The 26,878-nt window shown below is 41.1% G+C and overlaps 1 protein-coding gene and 1 long non-coding RNA gene across 2 annotated transcripts in view; both read right to left on the bottom strand.

Annotated features, from left to right (window-relative positions):
- The window catches only part of LOC144981372 (uncharacterized), a 60,528-nt gene that overhangs the window by 4,884 nt on the left and 28,766 nt on the right, over positions 1-26,878 (bottom strand). The window lies entirely within an intron of this gene.
- Positions 1,159-26,254, bottom strand: LOC110013718 (uncharacterized). The gene is made up of 7 exons (XR_013654444.1): positions 25,593-26,254; positions 18,281-18,415; positions 18,092-18,144; positions 12,223-15,752; positions 11,546-11,683; positions 11,355-11,407; positions 1,159-8,500 (listed from the first exon to the last, which is right to left on the bottom strand). It is a non-coding gene; the product is annotated as an uncharacterized LOC110013718 (long non-coding RNA).

Below are 26,878 nucleotides of genomic sequence, written 5' to 3'. Positions count from 1 at the left end.
ATGAAACAATATAAAAAAAAACACTTTGGTATAATACTCACTGATGGAAAGTTTCCTCACGATGTTGCTGTAATTAAACCACATCTTTATATCTATTTTTTCTTTGTCTTCCACCTTATTTCCTTCAGTTCCACAATAGTAGAAACCTTCATCAGAATAGGTGACATTGATGATCGTCAGGTCGTAGGATTTAGAGGAATCATTATTTGTCCATATAAACCGAGTTTTCCCTAAATTTGCAAAGAAGTACTTTTTATCTAGAACAAAAACAGGTTGGTTCTCATGGGAACAGTTTCTAAACCACGCAGGCGGTTCTACACCTGTCATTTTACAGTCACAATAGAGAGTGATGTTGTCTCCATGTCTGACTGTCACCTCAGACACGGATGCAGAAGTCCAGTCAAAACTGCAGGAAACTGCTCCTGGAAGACAGATGTCATTAAAAAAAGCCTTTATGTCATAATTTTAAATAACATTCAGTAAAGTCGTTAAAAAATAATCGTAATCAACTATGACTGATAGTAAAAGAAGAAGTTACCCCAGAGAAGAGGCAGAATGATGTGCAGAGGATCCATGAGTGATGTTATCATGAACAGTAAAGAGTACGGGTGTTTCTTACTGCAGATGTGTTCACAGCTTTAACTTGAGTTACGTAGATTTTCCACTGAAGGGGACGAAGCTTTTGATTGGTCGGTTGAGTGGAACATTTTTTTTCCTGTGGTTTCTACACTGGTTTAAATCCAAAAATAAGAGTCTTGTTCTTTATCAAGATTAGACTCCTTGACTATGTTAAAGCTGCAATGCCGGTATTCCAGTGAAAAATTAAAAACTAATATTCAGTCCTGACAGTTAGAATTGTTTTTGTGGAGCAAAGTCAGATAATTCATTTTGGTTAGCATCATGACACGTGACATTGTCTATTTGAAAAAAACACATATTAAAACCACTTAGTAGACGTCAAATTTGTTAAATTTTCTTTATCACTTTTGTTTACTTAGTATGAAATGTCATCTTTGGATGGATTGAATGTCTTCAATGTTCCTCACCCGTAACTTTCTCTTTACATCAGATCAACATTGGTTTAGAAGTCTACAATTATTTTGACAGATAAATTCTCAAATTTCAAATCCATCATAGTGTCTTTCATATTGTTTTCTCTGCCAGATTTAATTGGTCTAGTGCAGGGGTCGGGAACCTATGGCTCGCGAGCCATATATGGCTCTTTTGATGGTCACATGTGGCTTGCAGACAAATCTTTAATTATACTTCTTTTTTCATTAGTCCTTCTCGGGCGCAATGCGATGCCAGAGGCGCGCAGTAGTAGCGGTGCTTGGAGAGAAAACTATCAGTTTACTGTTATCTATTATTTCACAGAGTTTGTACCAACAGGAAACCTGTGAATTGCCGTGCCTAAAACTGCGCGTTCCGGTCTCTGAGAACAAGCGCGCAGATGCGGGGATGGGGTGTTTGAGGAAGAAAGCAGAGAGTGGGGTGGGGGTGGGGGGTTGTGGGCACGGCCAGCAGGTGAATCGCGCAGGGATTGTAAAAACGTAAAACCCACTGCCCGTCACTCACTGCAGCGTGTGAGTGCGTTTGGTTCCATGTCTGCATGTGATCAGTCTGTCTCACATCTACAGAAGATTCAGACCTACGATCACGTTTAAAGTCTCAACGTCTGCATGAAGCAGAAACTCACCACGTATCAACCAGACTAGACAATCAGCAAAACTACCACGAGAAATATTCATCATTTATTAGCAACAGCATAACAATGTTATTAAATAGAATCCACATGTTTATTGTACTTTAAAAGTGTTGAAATTACATCAAATGCACACATTTATTTGTATAATTAGTTTTAAACATATTGTCGCGGACTCAGTTTAACTTGGCTGTTGGGCCGCGTTAAAAGTTCTGGAGTTCATTGAACGCATCAAGCAGAGATCTGATTGGCTCTCAGTTCTGTCGCTCAGCCTGTTGTTAGGTAATTTGGACCAATGGGGTTCAGCTATGGGCCAAATAAGGGAAATGGGAGGGCTAGAGCGGCAGTGAGGGAATATAAAGTTGGGAGAAGCGCTCTCTCTCGTCTCGGCGGGAGAGATTCAGGAGTTGCTGATTTAATTGTATGGCGTATGTTGTGGTCTGCAGTAACCAGAATAAAGAACCTTAAAAGAGGTTAAGTCTCCGTGGCTCAGTGTGGGAAAGGAACGCTACATTATTGTATGGCTCTTTCAAAATTACATTTAAAATATGTGGCGTTTATGGCTCTCTTGGCCAAAAAGGTTCCCAACCCCTGCTCTAGTGTCTAGATGCAATCTATTAACGGGAATCATCAAACATAGAGGATTTTTCTGGGTCTTTATTGAAATAATAATACATGTATATTTATTCTCATAAAACATATTCAACAGAGTCAAACCAAATAAAGAAGAGCTGTTAAAACTGCTCATAGCTATAGTATAGGTAGTATACCGGTCACTGAAAAATAGCTCAGTCCAATCAATCCTCAAAGAACGACACTATCATCCAGCAATTGAAAATGTTTGGTGTTGAAGGAAGCCTGGGTACGTTTTCTGTGGAGATAAGGTTTCATCCAGCAATTCTTAGGTGAGCTTAAGCTACATTCACATCGCCCTTGGCAATGGGCATCTAGGTGACCACTTCCAGTGAAGTCTGTGTAAACGCGTCAATGTACGTTTTTGGTGTCCGCGTTTAAAACTCTCATATTCACGCATCGCTTCGCACATTTTTGTTTCTTGGGCTCTACCTAAAAAAATTGAAAGTTAAACCAGAATGAACTTTAACCAATCAGGCACTCTGATTTGGTAGTGACGTTTGGATTGCGTCCCTTTTCATTCATGCCAATCGATTCATGCCAATTCATGCCTCGCCATACACACTAAATGTAACAAATAAACAAAAAATAATAAAAAACAAACAGAGGTTTATACAAATTTACACTCTGGTTTTTCGAAGATATATAGCCTCTTTTTGTAATAATAAAACCTATCCAACACAAAATCTAATCTGTTTGATCAGTTGTTGGACAGAACAAGTTAAAAAAAATTAAAATAAAATAAAAAATGAACTGATGCATTGCTTAACTAATCATGACAATCAGCATATATACCATTCTCCTCAGCTGCAGCAGAATAAGGTCGGTGCAGGCTCTGTAGCTGTTACCATGACAACGGGACGCACTGCAAATGGTCTGCTTTTTATGAAAGATGATTTCAATCTCAAAAATGGCAAGTTGAAAGTATTAATATTTGATTTAAGATTTAATTATTTCTTAGGTAACTGTGGTGTTAGCAGGATACCGGCCTTCAAGTTGTCCAGTGTCAGAAATGATTGGACTTTGCGGAATAAATCCTCCGACGTGATCAGGTCTTCGAGTTGTCATTTATTTTCTGATAACGGACACCTCTTCAGTCATTATCCATTACATAATAGATTTTAAATAAAAATGAGATTACTGGGATTTAAAAAAAATGCACTTATTTGTGTGTAAGTAACTCATTGCAATTAATGCAATGACTTGACAACTTGATCTGCTGTGGTGAATCCTGAAGGGATGTCTTGAAAGGTGACAACATTTAAGTACAGTAGATCAAACTTATCTGATCTCTCCATCCGTCTGCATGATTCAATCTGCAGTTTTTTAAGGGCTGTTGTTGTGGGTTTTCTTGCGAGCTTTACATGCCAAAAGATTTAAGTTTGATTTGAGTTTGTACTTTTTGTAAATCTGACGTTAGAATATCTTTAAATAAAAAACTACAAGGAAAGAGACTTGTCCTTTTTTTCTGGTCTAGTTCAGAATTTGTTGTTAAAGTTTTGTTCTCTTTATAACAGTCAATAAGAACCAAAAGAACAATTTAACGAGCCAGAAGCAGGAGTTGAAAGTTTTTCTAGTTTATATAAAAAAAAACATTACGTTATATAAAAAAAGGACATTTTAATTGTATCCATTTAAAATAAAGTGGGATAATAAAATACGTAGAATACTCAGTGGCGTTTTTGTTAACCTGATCTTTCCTTCTAACAGGTAGAACTCACAGAGACTTTGCACTTATCTGTGTGTTGAATCAGCTCGCATGTGAAACTGTTACTGCTGGGTGAGGGGCTGCATGTCTGTGGACTTCCTGTCTACAGAAGTTCATTTAGGCTAGATTTACCATCATTTATTTGTAAAAAAAATTACAATTAAATCAGTTCTAAACAGGCAAAAAATATATGTTTAGTCTGGTGAAAGTTCAATTAGGAAGAAATCTTTTCAGTGAGACTAAAAGTTATCTACAATTTGAACCTGTTTGCGTCATTTGGTCTTTTTGAGGCTCATAGCTTGTCAGTGTGGGTTTCCTGTCAATTCTCACATTTAGACTGTGGCTGAGCCTCATTTATGGTAATCTTAAATTCCTCTAACTTCCTGGAAAGTTTCTGGTTGAAGTAACTGATGCTTACAAACAGGACATTTTGTTTCCTGAAACCACATTTTAGAACTTTTGTTTCGTGTTTCTTTAAATGAAGACTTGACCACCACCGGGGAACAGTCTTCCAGCTGTCCCCGACTTACCCTCTTCCTCATATAACCACTTATTAGTGATGGGGGGGATTGACATCCTCCGATGCACCTTAGGGGGATGAGCAACTTGGCAGTGGTCCCCCTCCCATGGTTGCTGTATGGAAAAGGGCCCCTCTCCTCTTGGTTTTAAGTGCACCTTAGACAAGTAGGACCCTTGGTGGTGGTGGGGGGGAGGTGCAGATGCACTCTCAGTGCCCTACCCACCAATTTTAACTGCACCCTCTAGGACACACACCCTTTACCCCTCAAAGATATACACTCTAACACACATACGCACACACACACACCCTCACAAACACACACATTACACAAGGAAGTAGGGACCTCTGATCTTCTGTCCCCTACCCCAACCCTGGCGGAAGTGGGTGTACCAGGCCCTCTGCAGCGGCAGCCATGTTCCCTGCGTGCTGGCTTTCTGGGCCCGGCACTACTCTCTCTACGCAGGGAGAGGGATCCCTGAGTTCTCTGGCAAGACAAAGAGCCAGGGATCACATCACATCTGAGCCTGGGGGTCTCCATGTCCCTGTGGTGTGGGTTCTGGCCCTTGCCCTCAAGCTGTGGGTGAGCAGGGTCGGGCCATGTTTACAACACTGTGGACCCCCTTTTTCCCTGGGTGTCCTCCTCCTGGGCAGGGGTGGCCGGCCCCTGCCTTGCTCTCCCCTGAACCAACCGTGCACTGGGTGGGTGGCTGCCTGTAGCATGGGCCGGCTCTGGCCTGGGTGGTGGATGTGTGTGCCGGCAGGCAGTTGTTCTCTTTCTGCTACCGTGCAGGTTTTGGGGGTTTCCTGGCTGCCGCTGCTGCTACTGCAGGGGGCCTTGTAATTTAGGCCCCTTGAAAAATGATGCTTGTTCCCTTTTGCAAACATGCCAAACTGAGAGCCAATATGGACTATCCAAGTCTAAATCAACGCAACCCTTGTGCTAGGCACTTAACATTGAGAATTGGGTCATCTAGACCCACTAGACAGTGCGCTGAACCTTTTTTTCTTCAATGATTTGTGATCTTCACTGGTGTCCATGGATTACATGAAATCCTCTTCACCTTTCTCCACCTTTGTCATGGTAGGGAGAACACATCAATGTAAGGGTGGGGTCATAAGATAGCACAAGGGTTAAGAAAAACTCTTTTTTTTTCTTATGTCTTATTGCCTTGAAGGAGGAGTAGATGCAATCAATGTTGTTTTTTCAACACAGTTCAGATGAATCATTACACCCCTCCTCTGGAGGATGTAGATGTGAGAATAAGTCCGACCTCCTTTGTACTCAGTGGCATCTTTGTTAACCTGATCTTTCATCCTAACAGGTAGAACTCACAGAGACTTTGCACTTATCTGTGTGTTGAATCAGTTCACATGTGAAACTGTTACCACTGGGTAAGGGGCTGCATATGTCTGTGGACTTCCTGTCTACTTCAGTGAAGTTCATTTAGGCCAGTTTTACCATCATTTATTCATACTATATTAACATTAAAAAAATATATTGATGATCATGTTTTATTTTTTTACTTAAAACTATTGTTTTAAGTTTTAAATAATACGAAATCTTTTCATTGAGACTACAATGTCTGCGTCATGAGGTCTTTTTGAGGCTCATAGCTTGTCAGTGTGGGTTTCCTGTTAATTCTCTGTTAATGTGACTGTGGGTAGGCGTTATTTTGTGGTCCGTTTGAGTATCTCTTACTTCCAGGAAGGGGTCTAGTTGAAGTAAATAATGCTTAAAATACTGATCAAGTTCAAGTTTTTTTTCCATTTCCTGAATAAAATTTGGAATAACAATGTTTCCTCAAATTAAGACGTTGTTAGTCAGAAACTAAAAGAGCACATCTGTCTGAAAACAAAAGGCAAAACTTGGTTTATTTACATTTGCATGGTGTCTTATAATTTAAAACCCTTCCTGAATGAATTCCTCAGAAGCTCAGATACCAGCAGCCCTCACTGACCGACCACGATGACAACAGGAAACTTCTACACACAGGGAGGACACAGCGCCAAATTATATTCAAAAACCTCTTCTGGTCTCCTACAAAAATGTCTACCCCAACTGTGCAGCTTTACCGACCACAAATTTAAGAAAAGGAATCTGAAAGCAGCTCTTTGGTGTCGAGACTTTTTCTGTTCAGAGATTGAGCCCAACATGCAAAACATGACTAAAGAAACACTGCTCCTGCTCCTATAATCCTTCATATCATAAAGTGAAAAAATAAAACTTTTACAATCCCATTTTTGTGTGTTTGAAAAATCTAGGGTGTCCACTAATTTCTGGTATCAAGGCTTTTTAACTTTGCCCCTTTTGTATAGTCAATAACACCATTCCTCACTCTTAGGTGACGTTAAAAGTGGTTTATACCATGGTCCGGTTGAATACTCGATTCTGATTGGCTGCTGGGTATGCGTTAAAACCTGATAACCGCACGGTGAAAAAAGAAGTTCCGGTCGGCTAGCTTAAATGATTTGTATCACTGCGCCGGCTTCTGTAAAACAACCTTTTGCTTCATCATCGGGGCAAAAACAAGCGGTAAGCGATTAACTTTCCCTCTGAATTGATGCTTTATTCAACCCATCGGGACGATCAGCATATATATATCGCCGAATCTTAACTGCAGCGGTGGTGCTGCGCGACGCGGACTATATGTTACGTGATGCGGCGCGATGCGCCGCATCACGTAACATATAGTACGCTGTTTATGAGAAAAGTGATACAAATCGAAAAAAAAAACAAGAATTAAGGACTAAAACCTGGTTAATATGTATTGCTTTTGTAAGTGACCATGGTATAAGCGGGTTAATGGCCTTCGAAGTGTGCGGTTACTACTTTTTAACGCACTTCGCGGAAGCAACCGTCCTCCGCTTCGCGTCGGACGGTTCAGGCTTCCACGGCGTGCGTTAAAAAGTAGTAACCGCACACTTCGTCGGCCATTAACCCTTACTTAGTCCAGCTGAACTGCCTCATTGTGAACAGAGGATTTTTATACTTGGCTTATCACAACTTATTAACATCAGAAGTACTGAAATTGATAAAAAAAAGAAGAAAGGATTATGACAATTGAGCAGAAGTTTAGCAATTGTTGCAACACTTGACCCTAATGCTACGTACACACCAGGCATTCGACACGTGTTTGAGAAAACACGCTGATTGTGTGCTCTTGAACGCTCTCTTCACATACAGTGTTCACACTGGACTGTAGCTTTCCGATACTAGCTCATGTCCGCCACCTACAGTTGGAAGAGGCTTTGTGGGAAATGTCGAATTGGTGCAAATTTTGCTCCAGGTTTTTTCTTCTACAGCTCTATTCCAATACATGAAAGACTTTGTTTCGTATAATTTGGGCCGGGATAAAACTTACATTTCTCCTCCATGATCAACTCTACCTCTAACCCGTCACAGCCAAATCTGACTCCCTGATTGTTCAAAGTTCTTCTAGTTTAATTTTCAAGTTGCGTTTAGAACGGAGATCCCGAAAACAAACTTGAAAATGTGTTTATTAACATTTGAATGCAAGAGATTTGAACTCAGAAGTGCATTTACGCATTTTTACATTAACCTTTTAATGAAAGTGGTCCCTTGAACTCATTGCTGAAGCCGGTGTGACCATAACTTAAAAGCAAAATATTTCACTTAAAAACACAAAAAAAATTCACAAAACGTTTCCTTCACATGCTAGTCTTTAAATCTTCCTAATTATTCAAAACAGCTCATGTATAAAGAAACCTGACATGTTCATATTAATATTTGACGTAAGAAAAAAAGAGATGATTTCAAAATCTCCACTTGACTAAATCAGTTTCCATCTTTCCTTTATGGCAGACAATTCACATTTGAGGTGTATTGGACAGCAAAATATGTGCTAAAGGTTGAAGGATGAGCTGCGTTCCTCCTCTTTGGTCCAACAGATGGATGGTAGATTTCCAGTGCGGCATCCTGGAATGCAAAAGTTTCCTTCATTATCTTCATTGTGAGAAAATTCGATAAAAAAACATTTTCATTTTTTTTTTTTAACTTGTTCTGTCCAACAGCTGAGCAAACAGATTAGAGCTGAAAGCCTTTTGCGTTGGACAGGTTTTACTATCACAAAAAGAGATTATAATACTTTAGAAGCCAGAGTGTAGATTTGTATTAACCCTTTTTGTTGTATTATTTTTTTATTTACTTGTTACATTTAGTGTGTGTGGGGAGGGAGAGGGAAAGAATGTGTGTGTATGTGTTTGGGGGGGGGGGGGGGGGGGGGAGAGTAAAAGGAAGAAAGGTGAAAAAGTGGGGGATACAAGTACTGATTTGGATACGTTATTATTTTAAGCTGTAACAGTTATACCAGATCTGCTGGAAAGACAAATATTACATCAAAGGTGAAAATCTGACACAAGGATGAGCGGAATATATCTGACCATCAATACACTGTGGGTTAGGAGGAGGGATGAAGCAGACAGGGAGCAGTATGTCAGTGTGCACGTGCACGTGGGGGTGGAGATACATGCACGCTGCCGAAGTGAACCGTGTGTTCATAAGGGGAACCCGATCCTACCCAGCCGGACCAGCCAGACCAGGAAGGGGAGGAGAGACAGGACAGGAGCCCCCCCAGCATCCGGACCCAGGCAGCCCGGGAGGGGGGAAGAGGGGACTGCCCACCCAACCAGCCAGGCGCAGAGAAGGACCATTTTCATACATGTGATTTGGCTTCAGTTCTACAGCTGATGCCCCTCAAACTCTATGCGTTTACTCAGACTTGGGACCGGCTCCTGGAAACACCTGGAAAAACCTGGAAAAACCTGGAAATGTCTCCATGTGGTTGCAGTAATTCACAGAACCTGGTAGTCCAAAGCCTTTTCTCACTGAAGAATGAATTACTCTGAGCTTCTGAGCTTAGGGAATGTCCAAGGGTGAAAAAACTCTTGCTTAATAAATTACTTAACATTAAATATCATCCATAATGCTAAAATCTTCAGGCTTCTGCAAATAAAAAGAAATGATGTTGCAAAGAAAAGAACACAAAAAAAATGAACGCTGCTGCAAATGAGAAAAGACAACTTTACATTCATCCAATTGTTACCCACACCTTAGATTATTGTTAGCATAATTATTTATGATTAAAAGGATATATGTACAGTAAACCCTTGTTTTTCGCTGGTTCCAAAAAGAACCCGTGATAGGCAAAATCCGTGAAGTAGAAACCTCTATTTTTTTTACAATTAATATACAATTAAATACTCTATTATACATTGAAAAGAAAGAACAAACCATTTTACAGGCTCAAGCATTTGTTTCACAAATAAAAGTACTTTAGAAACTTTTTTTCAACAAATAATTCTGTACTGTACTGTCAAATAATAATTTTACTAATCGATGTGAACAGAAGGCTTCAAATCACGAAGATTAACCCCGCCATCGCGACCAGAGTATTGGATTAAATGGGAGAAAATTTAAAATGATTATGAAAAAAATACAAAGTACAGTGGGACAAATAGTGACTCAGGTGTATTTCACTGCTATTCTGACTGAGCCGCTGCATCCTGACTCCGCTCTGCAGTGTTTTCTTCTTTTGAAGCCCGCGGTGCAGGTGTGTTTGTTCTGGAGAAGAACATAGTGATAAGCAGTTGTTGTCGCTATTTTTTCTATGGGTTATAGAGAAACTCGAAATTGCAAGATGATTTGCATGCACGTGTTGTAAATTTGGCAAGCTGTTTTAAGTACGTGTACATATTAAACTGCAACGTTATTGACGCGCAAGTAGAGAAGAAGCGGAGTGACTTTTTAGCCAATCAGAATGCAGAACACAGTGTACGATGCAAATCCGTGAAGTAGCGAAACCGTGAAAAGTAAACCGCGTTATAGCAAGGGATCACTGTATTTTGGTTCCAGGCTTACAGTACCTGTTGTTAGTTGTGTTTGGGGTAGAGACTGTTCCGGATCAGAGTGTGCGGTGGAACATAGAACTGTGTTTTTACTGCATGTTGGAGTGAAGCTACAAAACTCAATTCTTGTCTTCTCAGTGGTCTTTCTGTACACTGAGTGCAAACTGTAAGCCAAACTTGAAAATAAACCAGCATCCTCCAGTTTGCCTTAAAAGCTGGGGATAGATGGCCTAGAATCAAATAACACATTAAAGAGTACACGTAGTGACATGGATTACTAACATCTTTATGTACTTTCTTGCTTGTTTTCCAATTTGTACTCCTGTTTTTTTTTTCTCCTTCAGCCATTCAGGGGCAAAAACCATCCCTGATAATTCACTTCCGTTGGGGCTTTTTTTTATTGGCAGCAGCATTTCTGTTTATCTGCGACATTTCTTTTATTTGCAACTTCAAATCTTTTTGTTTGCAAGTTCCTTTCTTTGTTTGCATAGTTCCTTGGTATGGTCCTAGTCACTGTAATTTTTTATCAGAGTCAGTCTTTAATCTTAATGCAACACAGAAATATGATCCTTGCCTTAATTTTTTTTACACTTTAAAAAAACATTTGATCAAATGTATATATATTAATCAAATAATACCCCCCAAGTTACTTCTAACTTGGTAACTTGGTAAAAGTAGACTAAGAAAAAGAGAACTAATTCAGATTTTAATAAATAACGTAACTATAAAATCTTTGTTGTTTTTTGTTTTTAATCTGTGCTTTATTGTTGTTCAAAATTTTTTAGCTTGAAGTTAGAAAACAAAACCACCTTTTTTAACGCCTCCCTTAAACTTTTCTCTTTGTCTGTCTAAAATGTCATCTTCCATGCTTTTGGCCTTAAGATATAGAGGCTTAAAAAAACACTACATTTGCTTGCGTTTATTACCTGATGCTGCATTTGTCTTGATGGATGATTCTTTTGAGTATTTTGAGATTGTACTGAAGAAAATAAAAAACAAATATTAATAAAGATAATCTTTTTTAATATTATTATATTGGATTTTTTTTGGTGGGAAATTTAGCTTTGAAAAACACTCAAAATGAAATAAGTACGTGTGAACATCTGTTAGTGCTGACCTTTGTGTTTACAAAGTTTGTAAACGGAGAAAACAAAAAGGACAGAAACAGCTGGACACAGATAGAGGGGCAGCTTCCACCAAACATCTGGATCCTGCTGTTCTTCACTGATGATGCAATGATGGAGTTCACTGGATCCTGCAGGAAATAAAGTAAAAATGGTTGATTATAATTAGATTTTTAGTCAAGAGATTATGTTAATAGTTCAAAGATATCATAAAAGCGTTGAGTTTTATGTTCAGTTACATTTTCATCTAAGTTTATAAAAACTGTTCATTTCTGCATAACTGAATCCTCCCAATGGTTATGAAAGTTTCAAAGGACACAAAGGAGTTCAAACATTTTACTTCTAGATAGTTTTCGGATGATGTCAGATATATAGAATTTAAGTAGGGTATTCAATTGAACTACAATAAAAACACAAATATGAAATATAACCCTAAACCCTTAGCCCGTTGTGTTCATATTTCCACATCCAAGCATAAACTATTTATAAAATGTTCACAAATGATCATTTATAAGAAAACCGAAAGTTCAGACCATAACAAAAATCTAATGGCGAGTTGCACTAGAAAATATGAATATCTGTAAATTGACCAAATTGTTATTTTTGCCTAACAATTACATTTGCAGATAAAGCAGAATAATAAAAAAAACCACTTTGGTAAAATACTTACTGATGGTGATTTTTCTGATGATGTTGCTGTAATAAAACCACCTCTTTAAACCATGTCTTTATACCAATTTTTTTCTTTGTCTTCCACCTTCTTTCCTTTAGTTCCACAGTAGTAGAAACCTTCATCAGAATAGGTGACATTGATGATCGTCAGGTCTTAGGGGTCAGAGGAAACATTCTTTGTCCATATAAACTGAAATTTCCCTGAATTTTTAAAGAAGTAATCTGTATCTAGAATAAAAACAGGGTGGTTTTCATGAAAACATTTTCTGAAACAGGCAGGCAGTTCTCCATCTCCCACTTTGCAGTCACAATAGAGAGTGATGTTGTCTCCACGTCTGACTGTCACCTCAGACACTGATGCAGAAGTCCAGTCAAAACTGCAGGAAACTGCTCCTGGAAGACAGATGTCATTTAAAAAAGCCTCTCTTTTGCAATTTTAAATTGAAATTCTAAAACAATGAATCAGAAGAACAACTTTGAATGAAATTAAAAGAGCAGGTTACCCCAGAGTAAAGGCAGAATGATGTGCAGAGGATCCATGATTGATGTAATCATGCGTTTCAAAGAACACAAATGTTCCTCTTTGCAGATGCGTTCACACCTTTAACTTGTAGATGTTGTGAGCAGATGTACCACTGAAGGGGACGCAGCTTTTGATTGGGCTGCTGAGTGGAACCTTTTTTTCTGAGGTTTCTTTGTCGGCTTGAATTCACAAATACCAGGAATTTGGGTCTAAAATCAAATTGCTGAACTGCAGAACTGAAGGTAATAAATCAGTTTCTGCCTAATCAGAGATTTGAACTGTTAGCCAACCAAGTCAATCAATCAATTAAAACGATTCTTTCTTATTTTCTTGTCTTGCACACAATCAATGTTAAAATTGTTATTTTTTGAATGAAAATTATGACTATATAACCAGACAAAACTAATCAGATCCTCCAGAGGATGTATATGGGAGAATAAGTCAGACTACCAGCTGCTACACAGACCACACATGCTCAGTGATGGCAGCATTACTGAGCATGTGTGGTCTGTTTCACTGTTCTTCTTCAATGACAACGCTGGACACGGTTTCTCGAGAACAGGTGCATTTTAATGTCTTCACTCCATATAACACCGGGAAAACTACAGCAGAACTGACTGAACAGCAGCTGTTATCCCCTTGCAGCCGGACTTGAAAGCCTGATCCTTCTCACTCACAGGAGTGAAGCTCCTCATCATCACCACATGATAAAAACAATCAATGCTTTGAATAATCTATTGATTGGTTAAGAGGATACATGATATGGGTTAAGAAGGAAAAAAACTTCTTTAAAGTCTTTCAAGCCTTTTTTAGCAGTTTGCCAAAATCATTACAAATTAGCCACATTATTATCTACATTGAATCCTTTGACATGTTTTATGTCTTTTTTCAATGGATCCTTTTTGTGATAAAGAATGTAAATGTAACATAGGTACACCTTGTAAATCCCTCCTTTGTACTCAGTGGCGTCCTTGTTAACCTGATCTTTCATCCTAACAGGTAGAACTCACAGAGACTTTGCTCTTATCTGTGTGTTGAATCAGCTCACATGTGAAACTGTTACCGCTGGGTAAGGGGCTGCATATGTCTGTGGACTTCCTGTCTACTTCAGTGAAGTTCATTTAGATCAGTTTAGCCATCATTTATTTATACTATATTTACATTCTGGAACAAAAACATTGATGATCATGTTTTCATTTTTTAACTTAAAACTATTGTTCTATTTTAAATAATAAGAAATATTTTCATTGAAAATACATTGTCTGCGTAATAAGGTCTTTTTGAGGCCCATAGCTTATCAGTGTGGATTTCCTGTTATTTTTCACATTTATACTGTGGCTGAGCCTTATTTTCGGTCAGTGTAATTTTTCTCTCACTTCTTGGAAGTGGTCTGGTTGAAGTAAATAATGCTTAAAATACTGATCAAGGACACGTTTTTTTATTTCCATTTCCTGAAACAAATCTGGAATAACAGCTCTTTGGTATCGAGACTTTTCTCTGTTCAGAGATTGAGCCCAACATGCAAAACACGACTAAAGAAACACTGCTGCTGTTCAACTAGACTCTAAACAGTAACAGTGTGCTGTTATCACACAGAATGGGCACGCAAAACATCACAGAGATGTGATGCATGGAGTCCTGCTGTACTGCCTCATTGTGAACGGAAGATTTTAAAGGGTTTACTCTATATCAATATTTTATTAAGCCTTTCAGAGTAAACTATATCCATGTATATGATTTCACCTTTGGCACACTAATAAACAATGTATTGATTAAATAGGTGTTATTTTCACAGTTCATTTTTTTTTATCTCAAAGTAAGACGACTCAATCTCTGAGGCACCGACTTTCACTCCTTGTGGATTAAGAGAGGCTGGTGCTCAGAGTGCAGGTTTTTACAGGAATTCTCAGAGATGCGTGAATGGAGCAAAATTCCACTTTGGGATTGTTTTTTGTTAAGAATAAACATTGCAATACAATACAGATCTCAAAAAGTTGATTTTGCATGATATAAGTCCTTTAATATTAGGCTTATCACAACTTTTAAGGTGTGTTTTGTGTGTGTGTGTGTGTGTGTGTGGGGGGGGGGGGGGGTTGAAGGAATATAAAAGGGAGAAGGTGCAGAAAGTGGGGGATTCAAGTGCCGACTTGGATAATTTATTATTTTAAGCTGTAACAATTATACCAGATCTGCTGGAAAGACAAATATTACATCAAAGGTGAAATTCTGACACGAAGATGAACGGTACATATCTGAAGAGGGGTGAAGCAGACAGGGAGCAGTGTAACAGTGTGCATGTGCAAGTAGAGGTGGAAATACATGCAGGCTGCCGAAGTGAACCATGTAATCATAAGGGGAACCAGATCCACCAGGATCATAGGGGGGGGGGGGGGGGGCTCAGGCCAGGAGAACCCCCTCTGATGGGACCCATCCAGCCAGGTGCAGAGGGGCCCCCCGGCACCGGGATGCACAGGTGAGCCCGGCGTCAGGACCCCCAGACCACAGGATAGGTGTGCTCCGACGTACCAGGCGGCAGCCATTGGGGCCTCCGGGCGCTGGACACCGAGACGCGGGCCAAGGACGCAGCCAGGGCTCCCTGATCAATTTTAAAATTGGTTATGCACTTCTGTGAATTAAAAAGGACTGCCAAATCAGATTCCCTGATTGGTCAAAGTTCAACTGGTTTAACTTTAAACACGCATTCAATGGCCGCACATTTTGTACATAGATCCCTGAAGTTGTTATAAAAATATATGTAGTGGCATTTTAATGTGTGAATTTTTAAGGCAGAAGCCCAAAACGTGTATTTAAAAAACACAAAGAAATTTACAAAAGAGGATTTTGATGATCTACACTTGACTAAATCAGTTTCCACATTTCCTTTATGGCAGATGATCCACATTTGGGGTGTATTGGACAGCAGAATATGTGCTAAAGGTTGAAGGATGAGCTGCGTTGTTCTTCTTTGGTCCCACAGATGGGTGGTAGATTTCCAGTGCAGCATCCTAAAATGCAACAGTTTCATTTATTATCTTCATTATGAAACTAAATCACATACTTAATGTCAATGTAATTCTAAGATCTTCACAAGAGCCTTCTTTAATATAGGCAGCCCAAAAGAAAAAAAAGAAAAGAAAAGGAAAGAAATTTTACCGAATTTATCTTCAATATTTGGGTTTATTGAAAACTTCAGTGTTAGAATTTTTTTCCCAGTTTTCCTTGTATTTCAGAAATATTTTTTAAATGTATGCACTCACTGACACCTCATTTCGTACACCTGTCTAGCTGCTCGTAAACAGAATTTTTTTCCCTTGTATTAACGGTTCAGGCTGGTGGTGGTGTAATGGTGTGTTAAGGAAGGGAATTTTCTTGGCATACTCTGCGCCCATTAGTACCAACTGAGCATGGTTACAACGCCACAGTCTACCTAAGTTTTGTTGCAGACCATGTCCATCCCATCTTGACCACAGTCTACCATCTTCAGATGGCTAACGTGCCTTGTCGTAAAGTTGGAATAATCTCAGACTGGTTTCTTGAACATGACAATGAGTTCACTGGACTCAAATGGCCTCCACAGTCACCAGATCTCAACCCAATAGATCACCTTTGGGATGTGGTGGAATGGGAAATGGTATCATGGATGTGCAGCCAAAAAATCTGCAGAAACTGCGTGATACTATCATGTCAATATGGACCAAACTCATTGAGGAATGTTTCCAGTACATTGTTGAATCGATGCCACCAAGGATTAAAGTCTTTCTGAAGACAAGTGTCCATTCTGCTAGAAGTTGAAGCTGGGGTAACTATGGTGCACTGGGGTTCTGTCCTCTTTTCTCATCTACTTCTCCCCTCCTTCTCTTCTCTATTCTTGATTATTATTCATCATTTAGTTCTCCATGCCTCTGTTTGATGCAGTGCGATTCATGTACTGTCCCTCTTTCCCTCTCCCCTCCTGGGGAGTGGGAGTGCTTCCAGATTCCAGTTGGCTCATCCGTGCTCCTGTACCTGACTGTGTACCTCGTCTCTGGCTTGCCTCTACTACTGCTTCTACACCTGGCTGTGGATCCTGTCTACGGCTCGACACCGCGCCCTCGGCCACCCCCCCAACTTCGGCTGGATGAAGCTTGTCTGCTGGACTTTAAATGTGTAGTTGTAGGGTTAGATAAGTTAATTCTTCTCTATGAGTTCTGGTAAATCGCCTGTCCGTCCTGGGGGAGGATCCCTCCTTCATATGGGCACCCCTGAGGTTTCTTCGTTTCTTCCAGAATCCGTTTTTTAAGGAGTTTTTCCTTACTGCAAAGGGGGTCTAAGGGCAGGGATGTCCAGTTTGGCTTAGTCAGTTAGTTAGTTCAATTTAGTATTTTCCTATTGAATTCTATGTATTCATGATCCTTTTGATTTTATGTTTAACTTTTTCAATTACCTATATCAAAGCCCATTAAGACGACTGTTGTTGTGAATTTGGGCTATACAAATAAAATTGAATTGAATTGAATTCTGATACACACAAGGTGTACCTAATAAAGTAGCCGGTGAGTGTATGTTTATATATGATAATAACTAAGGTCCAAATTGATCTTGTGATCAGTAATCGGGCCCGATCACGTAGTTTCAGATTTGATCTAAATCAGATTTTTATTTTATTCTTATTATGATCAGCACTGTATATTTCAAGCTCAGTATTTAAAATGAATGTCAAAGTAGAAGTCTGCATATCCTGAATGGATCACAGCATTTTATTCCCACAAAGCGCAGAAGAATACGACAGCAGTTTAGGCAGACAAGGAACAAAAAACAGCTCGATAAATTTAGCAAGATATTTCCAGATTCTGTCTCTGGGGCTAAAAATCTCTTATAAATTTTTAAAACTGACAGCATATGTCTCTGAATTTGTGCCTTAATGCAAACAACGACCTGCAAAAGTATTAAAAAGAAAAATAAGATCAGATTTCTGTTTCTTGACGTCTGTCTGCTGTTGACAGCAGCAAAGTGCAAGCTCCGGGGGAATTAAAATTAAAATCAAATGACCTGTAATCGAATTGGTGCCAAAAGATCCTGATTGGAAAAACCCTAAAATAACCACATTTTATACAAATTACAAAGTAAATTGTTTTAGGTAACTCAGTTAAATGTATAATGTGTAAGTGAACCAATTTAGATTTTATCATATGAAATTCTAGCTCATGCAGAATTAATACCGTCACTATCAACGCTTTTTCTCGCTTCTGCGAGTTTTTGCATCTGTGCAAAAAGATATCAAGATGTAAAATATCAACTTTCATGTTCTTGGCATCAAGATAGAATAGTAAAACAAAAAAAACCTACATTTGCTTGGGTTCATTACCTGGTGATGCATTTGTCTTGATGGATGATTCCTTTTGGTATTTTTAGATTTTACTGCAAAGTGTAAACAAAACATTTTGTTAAAGGTAAAAAAAAAAAAGAAAATCAGAATTTTTTGTTTGGTGGAAGATTTAGCTTTGAAAAACACTTCAATTGAAATAAGGATCTGTGAACATTCGTTGGTACTGACCTGTATGTTTACAAAGTTTGTAAACGGAGAAAACCAGGAGAACAGAAACAGCTGGACACAGATAGAGAGGCAGCTTCCACCAAACATCAGGATCCCACTCTTCCATCTTGATGCAATGATGGAGTTCAATGGGTCCTGCAGGAAATAATGCAGTTGTTTATAAAAAATAAACCTGTATAGATAGATGTGCACAGATATATTTGAAATGTTGTTTTTACTCAATTCAGGTGAAGTGAGTAAAAAAAAAAAATAAATAAAAAAAATGCAGTTGTTTGATTTTAAATACATTTTATAAAACTTATAGTATTCTAAAAATCCAATATTTGATTTAAAAAGAAGTTCAAAAATTAAAAGATAATGCCAATAATTCATGGATTTTAATCGGGAATTAGAAAGCCTTTTTCTACCAGTGCCCTTATGAAATTTACAAAAAATATTTTTTTCTAAAAGTAACAATAATATGTGCACAGGTGCCATTTATTTGGACCTAAACAAAGCCTATAAATTAGTGCAACCCTTGTGCTATCTTAGATGATCCCACCCTTGCATTGATGTGTTATTCCTACCATGACAAAGGTGGATAAAGGTGGAAAGATTTCATGTAATCCATGGACACCAGTGAAGATCACAAATCATTGAAGAAAAAAGGTTCAGAGCACTGTCTAGTGGGTCTAGATGACCCAACTCCCAATGGTAAAGTGCCTAGGATGGCACAAGGGTTGATTTGTATTGACATCCATGCCACCATTGTGTGTCATTTAGGGGAAGCTAGTAAGTCAATATTGAAAATATATAAATAAAAGTATTCCTAAAGGTTCTTCTCTTGGGCCACTACCGTTTACCGTTTTTCATCAACACAACCTGTCAATTTTCTGTACAAAATGTAACATCCGTCTTTATGATGAGGATATACTGTAATTATTTACTGTTCCAAATCAAGCACCTTAGACATCAATGAGTCTTTGCGGCAAGATTTGGATTCCATACGATGCTGCCTGATATCTTAGAAGCTCCTTCTGAATAATAGTAAATCATACTCTATGCTCTTTCAGACATGAACACAGAAGGTGTAAATTAATTTACATTTTTTGGATTCCTTTCCTCTAGAAAGTATTTTAAATATCTTAGTGTCTGGTCAGAACCAAATTTATCTGTTTAAACTTACATTCATTTAATCTATACAAGTCAAATCAATGTCTAAAAACATTTTGTAAATCAGTAATTTGCTTTAACTTTCATGTAAGGACAATATCAGTTTCTCAATTATTACTCCTAATTTTTGATTATGCCATTTAAATTCAATTTCATGCTACTTCAGCTTGTTTAAATTCTCTGGATATTATTGACAATGATTGATGTAGTTTTGTTCTCCGCTGCCCATTCTCTAAACACCTTGGTTTACTCTCACCATCAAATAGAAGATAGGTTCACTTTTAAAATGTGTTTTGAAATTCATTTACTTTAACCTCCCTTTTTACTTAAAACAGTATTAAGTTCCCTATGAATAATTTACGGCATCTCGACCAGTGGGTTTCTCTGTTCATAGATATAAAAAGCAGTCTGCAAGAAAAAACTTTTCTAAGGCACCCAGCAACTTATGCTCCATCTCAAAGCTCTCTATTTCATTTGAAAAACGATTGATTTTGATTTTTTGGCCATTTGGTGTTCCTAATGTTACTTTCTTTCTATATTTTTTTGTACATTACTTGCTTTTAAATTTTTACAGTACATTATTATTGCTATTATTGTTAATATTCGATCACAGTTATGTCTTTTATTTTAATTTGTATTTTTATGTTTTTTTTAGTGCTTTAAAATTTGAATCCTGTTTATTGTCAGGAGCCGGAGCCAGGGCGGGTTTGGTGGGTGTTTTCTCACTTCCGGTTTTGGGCTTTTATTTTGTTACTTCCTTTCAGGGCTCATTGTTTCACTAGGTAACTTCACCAGTCATCACCGGCACCTGTCTGCTCACCTGTTTGTCATTCCCATTTGTGTATTTAAACCCTGGTCTGTTTGTTTCTTGTCACTGGGTCGTTTTGTAAGTTCGCTTCAGTCATTTCAAGTACAATTGTGATTAAACCTTGTTTGCTTTTGAAGCTCTTTTCGCTGTCCTGCATTTGTGTCCCGTCTCAACCCTGACATTACGACCCAGTGACCATGGACACAGCAGACGCGGAGAGTGCACGAGCCCAGAGCAGTGACCGGGATTGGATCATCAGTCAGCAGGAGGAGCAGCTGAACTGCCTTCGACGAGGGATGTTGGAGATGTCGGGGCGCCAGGAGCAGCAGCTGAGCTTAATCGGCAACCGCCTTGATGCCTTGGCTAGACAGATCCAGCAGCTGCTTCCATCTCATCCATCCCCTCCTGTGCCCACCCCGGTGGTTCCGGTCCAGACGTCTTCCAGTTCGGGGATTCGACTGGCACGTCCTGAGAGATTTTCTGGCGACTCCGGGGACTGTCGAGCGTTCGTCACCCAGTGTGAACTTCACTTCGAGTTACAGGCTGCTAACTTTCCCACGGACCGCTCCAAAGTGGCGTTCATCATCTCTCACCTCTCCGACAGAGCCGGAGCGTGGGCCACTGCGGAGTGGCAACGTGGGGGAGAGACCTGCTCATCACTCCCTGCCTTTCTAGAGGCATTTTCCCTGGTTTTTCAACATACGAAACCCGGCAGGGAGGCGGCGCGCGCGCTGATGCGGCTGACTCAGGGGGACCGCCGGGTGGCAGAGTATGCCATCGAGTTCCGGACTCTCGCTGCTGAGAGCGGGTGGAACCCTGCAGCGCTCACAGACGCATTTTTGGAGGGATTATCGGAGGAGTTAAAGGACCATTTGGCTCCTTTGGAGTTGCCCTCTTCTCTGGAGCTGCTCATTGCTTTGGCCATTCGTATTGACAATCGGCTGCAGGACCGTCGGCGAGGTCGCCACGAGGCGGGTACCTCGTACAGGGTGTCCCCAGTTGACCATGGTCGTATTACCACTCACTCATCTTCTGTCACCTCCACAGCCGTTCCGGCAGCACCATCGGAGGAGCCCATGCAGCTAGGGCGTGGTCGGTTATCTCCCACTGAACGCAGACGGCGGATGGCGGCGGGTGAGTGTCTTTACTGTGGTCGGCGGGGTCATTTCTGTAAGGATTGCCCAAAAGCCTCTGCTCGTCCTTAAGAGTGGGCACATTGACGAGCGGGGGTCAAGCGCCCACTAGTGTTACATCCACTTCCTGTATTTTGAAGGGTCAAATTTTTTCTGAGGGTAAGGGGTTTTCCATTCAGGCGTTATTAGATTCTGGGTCCGAACGGAATCTTATGGATGCAGAGCTGGCCAGACAGATCGGTCTCAGGACCAGGTCCCTTTCCCATCCATTAAAGGTCATTTCCCTTAATGGTGAGTCAGTTGCTACTGTTAACCAAATTACTGAGCCCGTTCACCTCATTTTGTCTGGAAATCATCACGAGCACACAGAATTCTACCTTTTCGAGTCCTCCCATAATCCTGTAGTGTTAGGTTTTTCTTGGCTCCTTCTCCACAATCCCCATATAGATTGGCCTACTAACCGTATTGTGAGTTGGAGTGATGACTGTCATGGAGTCTGTCTGCGTTCAGCTCGGTATCCAGGGGCTGACTCCGCCGACCCGGTAGGGCAGCCGCCCTCACCTGACCTCTCCAGTGTTCCGCCTGAATACCGCGATCTGAGAGAGGTATTTTCTAAGTCGCGAGCTCTTTCCTTACCCCCACACAGGCCTTACGACTGCGCTATTGAACTGTTGCCTGGAGCCGCCCTTCCCAGGAGTCATCTCTACAGTCTGTCTAAACCTGAGAGAGGGGCCATGGACCGGTACATCACTGACTCTCTCCGGGAGGGCCTCATAAGACCCTCCTCATCGCCTGTTGGAGCAGGTTTCTTTTTCGTGGGCAAGAAGGACGGGACGCTGCGTCCTTGTATTGATTTTCGGGGGCTGAACGCCATAACGATTAAAGACAGGTATCCCCTGCCTCTTATGAACTCCGCATTCGAGTCTCTGCAGATGGCGCGGGTGTTCACCAAGTTGGACCTGCGAAATGCATACCATTTGGTGCGCATAAGGAAAGGCGATGAGTGGAAGACCGCTTTCACCACTCCCCTGGGACATTATGAATACCTAGTAATGCCTTTTGGACTTTCTAATGCTCCGGCGGTATTCCAGAGACTCATAAATGACGTGCTCCGAGATTACATACATCATTTTGTGTTTGTTTACCTTGATGACATTCTTGTTTTCTCCAGGAGCCTCAACGAACATAGGCGGCATGTTCGCCTGGTCCTCCAGCGGCTCCTGGAGAACAAGTTGTTTGTCAAGGCTGAAAAATGTGAGTTCCACTCCCCCAGCGTGTCATTTTTGGGCTTTGTGATTGCTGAGGGGGAGGTTCGTCCGGAACCCGCCAAGATTAGTGCTGTGGTCAACTGGCCTACTCCAGAGTTCCGTAAGCAGTTACAGAGGTTCCTGGGGTTCGCCAATTACTTACGTCGCTTCATCCGTCATTATAGTTCGGTTGCGGCTCCACTTACTGGCTTGACCTCTACCTCATCCCCGTTTCGCTGGACTGAAGCCGCTGAGGCCGCTTTTTGTAAACTTAAACACCTGTTCACTACGGCGCCGGTGCTCGTTCAGCCGGATCCCTCCATCCAATTTATTGTGGAGGTCGACGCCTCAGACGTGGGGGTTGGTGCGGTATTGTCCCAGCTACATAAAGAGGACAACAAACTGCACCCCTGTGCTTTTTTTTCCCGCAGGCTTACTCCTGCGGAGATGGGGTATGACGTCGGGGATAAAGAACTTTTGGCCATTAAACTGGCGCTGGAGGAGTGGAGGCATTGGTTAGAGGGGGCGGGTCAGCCTTTTGTGGTCTGGACGGATCATAAAAACTTGTCTTATATCCGGACCGCAAAACGGCTGAACCCAAGACAGGCACGGTGGTCACTTTTCTTTGCTCGTTTTGATTTTGTGGTGTCCTATCGCCCTGGCTCCAAGAACGTGAAACCTGATGCCCTTTCCCGACAGTCGGAGCCCTTAGTTGAGGTTCAGACCCCTCAGACGATAATACCCACCGCTTGTGTTCTGGGTGCTCTCTCCTGGCGGTTAGAGAAGGACATTAAGGACGCCCAGAACCACGAGCCAGACCCTGGGGGGGGTCCTCCTAACAGACTTTATGTCCCAAGGGCCATGAGGAGCCAGGCCCTCCAGTGGGCCCATGCTACACGGTTCACCTGTCATCCCGGAGTGCACAGGACTATCGCCTTCTTGCGTTGCAGTTTCTGGTGGCCCGGTTTGGCTAGGGATGCCAAGGAATTTGTTTCGGCCTGTATGATCTGCGCCCAAAATAAGGTCAGCACTCAACCACCACCTGGGTTGTTACATCCCTTACCTGTCCCGAGTCGTCCTTGGTCACATGTAGCGTTGGATTTCGTCACGGGACTGCCTCCGTCCGCTGGCAAGACGGTGGTTATGACTGTGGTGGATCGTTTCTCTAAGGCAGCCCACTTCGTGCCTCTGAGGAAACTGCCGTCTGCCTCTGAAACAGCCAGGCTCATTATCGTACATGTGTTCAGACTACATGGAATACCAGTGGACATTGTTTCTGACCGTGGGCCACAGTTTGTGTCACAGGTTTGGAAGGCTTTCTGTGCGGCCTTTGGTCCCTCGGCCAGTCTCTCCTCAGGCTTCCATCCCCAGACTAACGGGCAGGCGGAGAGGACTAACCAGGACCTTGAGGTGGCCCTCCGGTGCGTCTGCTCCCGTCACCAGTCGTCATGGAGCACCCTCCTGCCCTGGGTGGAGTATGCCCATAATGCCTTGACGTCATCAGCTTCGGGTATGTTCCCGTTTGAGGGTTCCCTGGGCTACCAACCACCATTATTCCCTGAGCAGGAGAGGGAGGTGGCCGTGCCTTTACCGACGCTGTCGACGCATCTGGAGGGAGGCTCGTGCAGCACTCCTACGCTCGTCTGCAGCAAACAAGAGACTGGCTGATCGGCACCGGCTACCGGCACCCACCTACACGCCGGGTCAGTCAGTTCTCCTGTCCACCTCCAACATCAAGCTGCGGACGGAGTCAAGGAAACTCGCGCCCAAGTTCATCGGGCCATTTGTGGTGGAGAAGGTCATCAACCCTGTGGCAGTCCGCTTACGTCTGCCACGAACCATGCGAGTGCATCCTGTGTTTCATGTTTCCCAGGTCAAGCCTTACATCACGAGTCCTCTCCAGCCCGCGCCTGCCCAACCACCACCACCCCGCATCATCGACGGTTTGCCCGCTTGGACGATCAAGCGCATTATGGACGTCAGACGTCGAGGTCGGGGCCTTCAATACCTGGTGGATTGGAAGGGTTACGGACCTGAGGAGAGGTCCTGGGAGCCTACGTCAAGGATCTTGGATAAGGGCATGCTTAAGGACTTCCACAAGCGGCACCCTGACAAGCCTGGTGGTGCGCCCAGAGGCGCCCCTTGAGGGAAGGGTATTGTCAGGAACCGGAGCCAGGGCGGGTTTGGTGGGTGTTTTCTCACTTCCGGTTTTGGGCTTTTATTTTGTTACTTCCTTTCAGGGCTCATTGTTTCACTAGGTAACTTCACCAGTCATCACCGGCACCTGTCTGCTCACCTGTTTGTCATTCCCATTTGTGTATTTAAACCCTGGTCTGTTTGTTTCTTGTCACTGGGTCGTTTTGTAAGTTCGCTTCAGTCATTTCAAGTACAATTGTGATTAAACCTTGTTTGCTTTTGAAGCTCTTTTCGCTGTCCTGCATTTGTGTCCCGTCTCAACCCTGACATTTATTTTGTGAGATATCATTTAAGGGAGAGCTGGTGTGTTTGTGGTTGTGCGTGTGAATGAGTCTGTGCATACTGCGAGTTAGATTAAGTTATATTTTCATCTGAGCTTATGGAAACTGAAAGTTAATAATAAAAAAAGTTCAATTAGCATTTATTGGACTGATTTCAGCTATAAACTTTATAATTAAAAGCTGAACTACGATAAAAGTACAAATATAATAAAGTCCAATTTTTCCACCAAACCCCTAACCCTAACCCACTGGGTTCTTATTTTTTCATCAAAACATAAAGTAAGACATTTAAATACATGGTTATAAATGATGATTTAAAAAGATATTCCAGGTTCAGAATATAGCAGAATATAATTGTATGATTACAGCAAAAGAATATGATTATTTATGTATATTTACTAAATTTACTGTTATTTTTGCCTTACGATTAGATTTGCAGATTAAACAGTCCCAATGATGGAAAAAACAAAAAAAACATTTAGGTAAAATACTTACTGATGGAGATTTTTCTGATGATGTTGCTGTAATACCAGATCTTTTCATGAATTTCTACCGGCTTCTTTCCTTCAGTTCCACAGTAATAGAAACCTTCATCAGAATAGGTGACATTGATGATCGTCAAGTCATAAGAATCAGAGGAAACGTTCTTTGTCCATATAAACTGAGTTTTCCCTAAGTTATGAAAGAAGTGTGCTCTATCTAGAACAAATACAGGTTGGTTCTCGTGGGAACAGTTTCTGAACCACACAGGCGGTCCTGCATCTTCCATTTTACAGTCACAATAGAGAGTGATGTTGTCTCCATGTCTGACTGTCACCTCAGACAATGATGCAGAAGTCCAGTCAAAACTGCAGGAAAGACAGATGTCAATTACAATTTTTTTTTTTTTTTTTCACAATTGTAACCCTTGTGCTATCCTAGAAACTTTAACGTTGGGAGTTGGGTCATCTAGACCCACTAGACATTGCGCTGAACCTTTTTTCTTCAGTGATTTGTGATCTTCACTGGTGTCCATGGATTACATGAAATCTGTCCACCTTTATCCACCTTTGTCATCGTAGGGAGAACACGTCAATGTAAGGGTGGGGTCATAGGATAGCACAAGGGTTCAATTAAAAATCGGTGGAGTTTTTAAAAACAACTCTGACCAACTCCAAAAAATAGATAAAAGAAAAACAAGTTACCCCAGATAAAAGGCAGAATGATGTGCAGAGGATCCATCAGTGATGTGGTCATGAACGTTAAAGAGTACAAATGTTCCTCTCTGCAAATGCGTTCACCAGTTTAACTTGAAGATGTTGTGAGTTGCGCAGATTTTCCACTGAAGGGGACACAGGTTTTGATTGGTCTGCTGAGTGGAACCTTTTTTTCCTGTGGTTTCTTTGTTCGTGTGAATTCACCGATAACAGTGAAGGTGTTTGGGTCTAAAATCAAAGTGCTGAACTGCAGAACTGAAGGTGATAAAACAGTTTCTATCTGAGATTTGAACAGTTAGTCTGTGCATTGGCCTTAACAGCAGAAGTTCAATAAAACCCAAACCCCAAACACGTTTAGCCCCAAAAATTGACATAGTCAGATGGTGGAGTTTTCGTAAGTATTAAAAAAAATGTGTGTGGAGCCCTAAACTGTTTTGAAAGATAAAAATCTGTGAGCTCAAACCCTCATATGTTGTCAGTGAGCCTGAATGCAAGCTATTTACCATTAAAACACAATTACAAGCACAGATACATGGTTTAATTTGGTGGTCATTTACAAATAAAAATGATTTGCATATTGTATTT

The sequence above is a fragment of the Oryzias latipes genome (assembly GCF_053564925.1).
Source record: "Oryzias latipes strain Hd-rR chromosome 1 unlocalized genomic scaffold, Olatipes_Hd-rR_3.1 chr1_Y".
Taxonomy (NCBI): Eukaryota; Metazoa; Chordata; class Actinopteri; order Beloniformes; family Adrianichthyidae; genus Oryzias; species Oryzias latipes.
The sequence above is the reverse complement of the archived record's forward strand: the minus strand, read 5'-3'. Positions and strand labels throughout refer to the sequence as shown.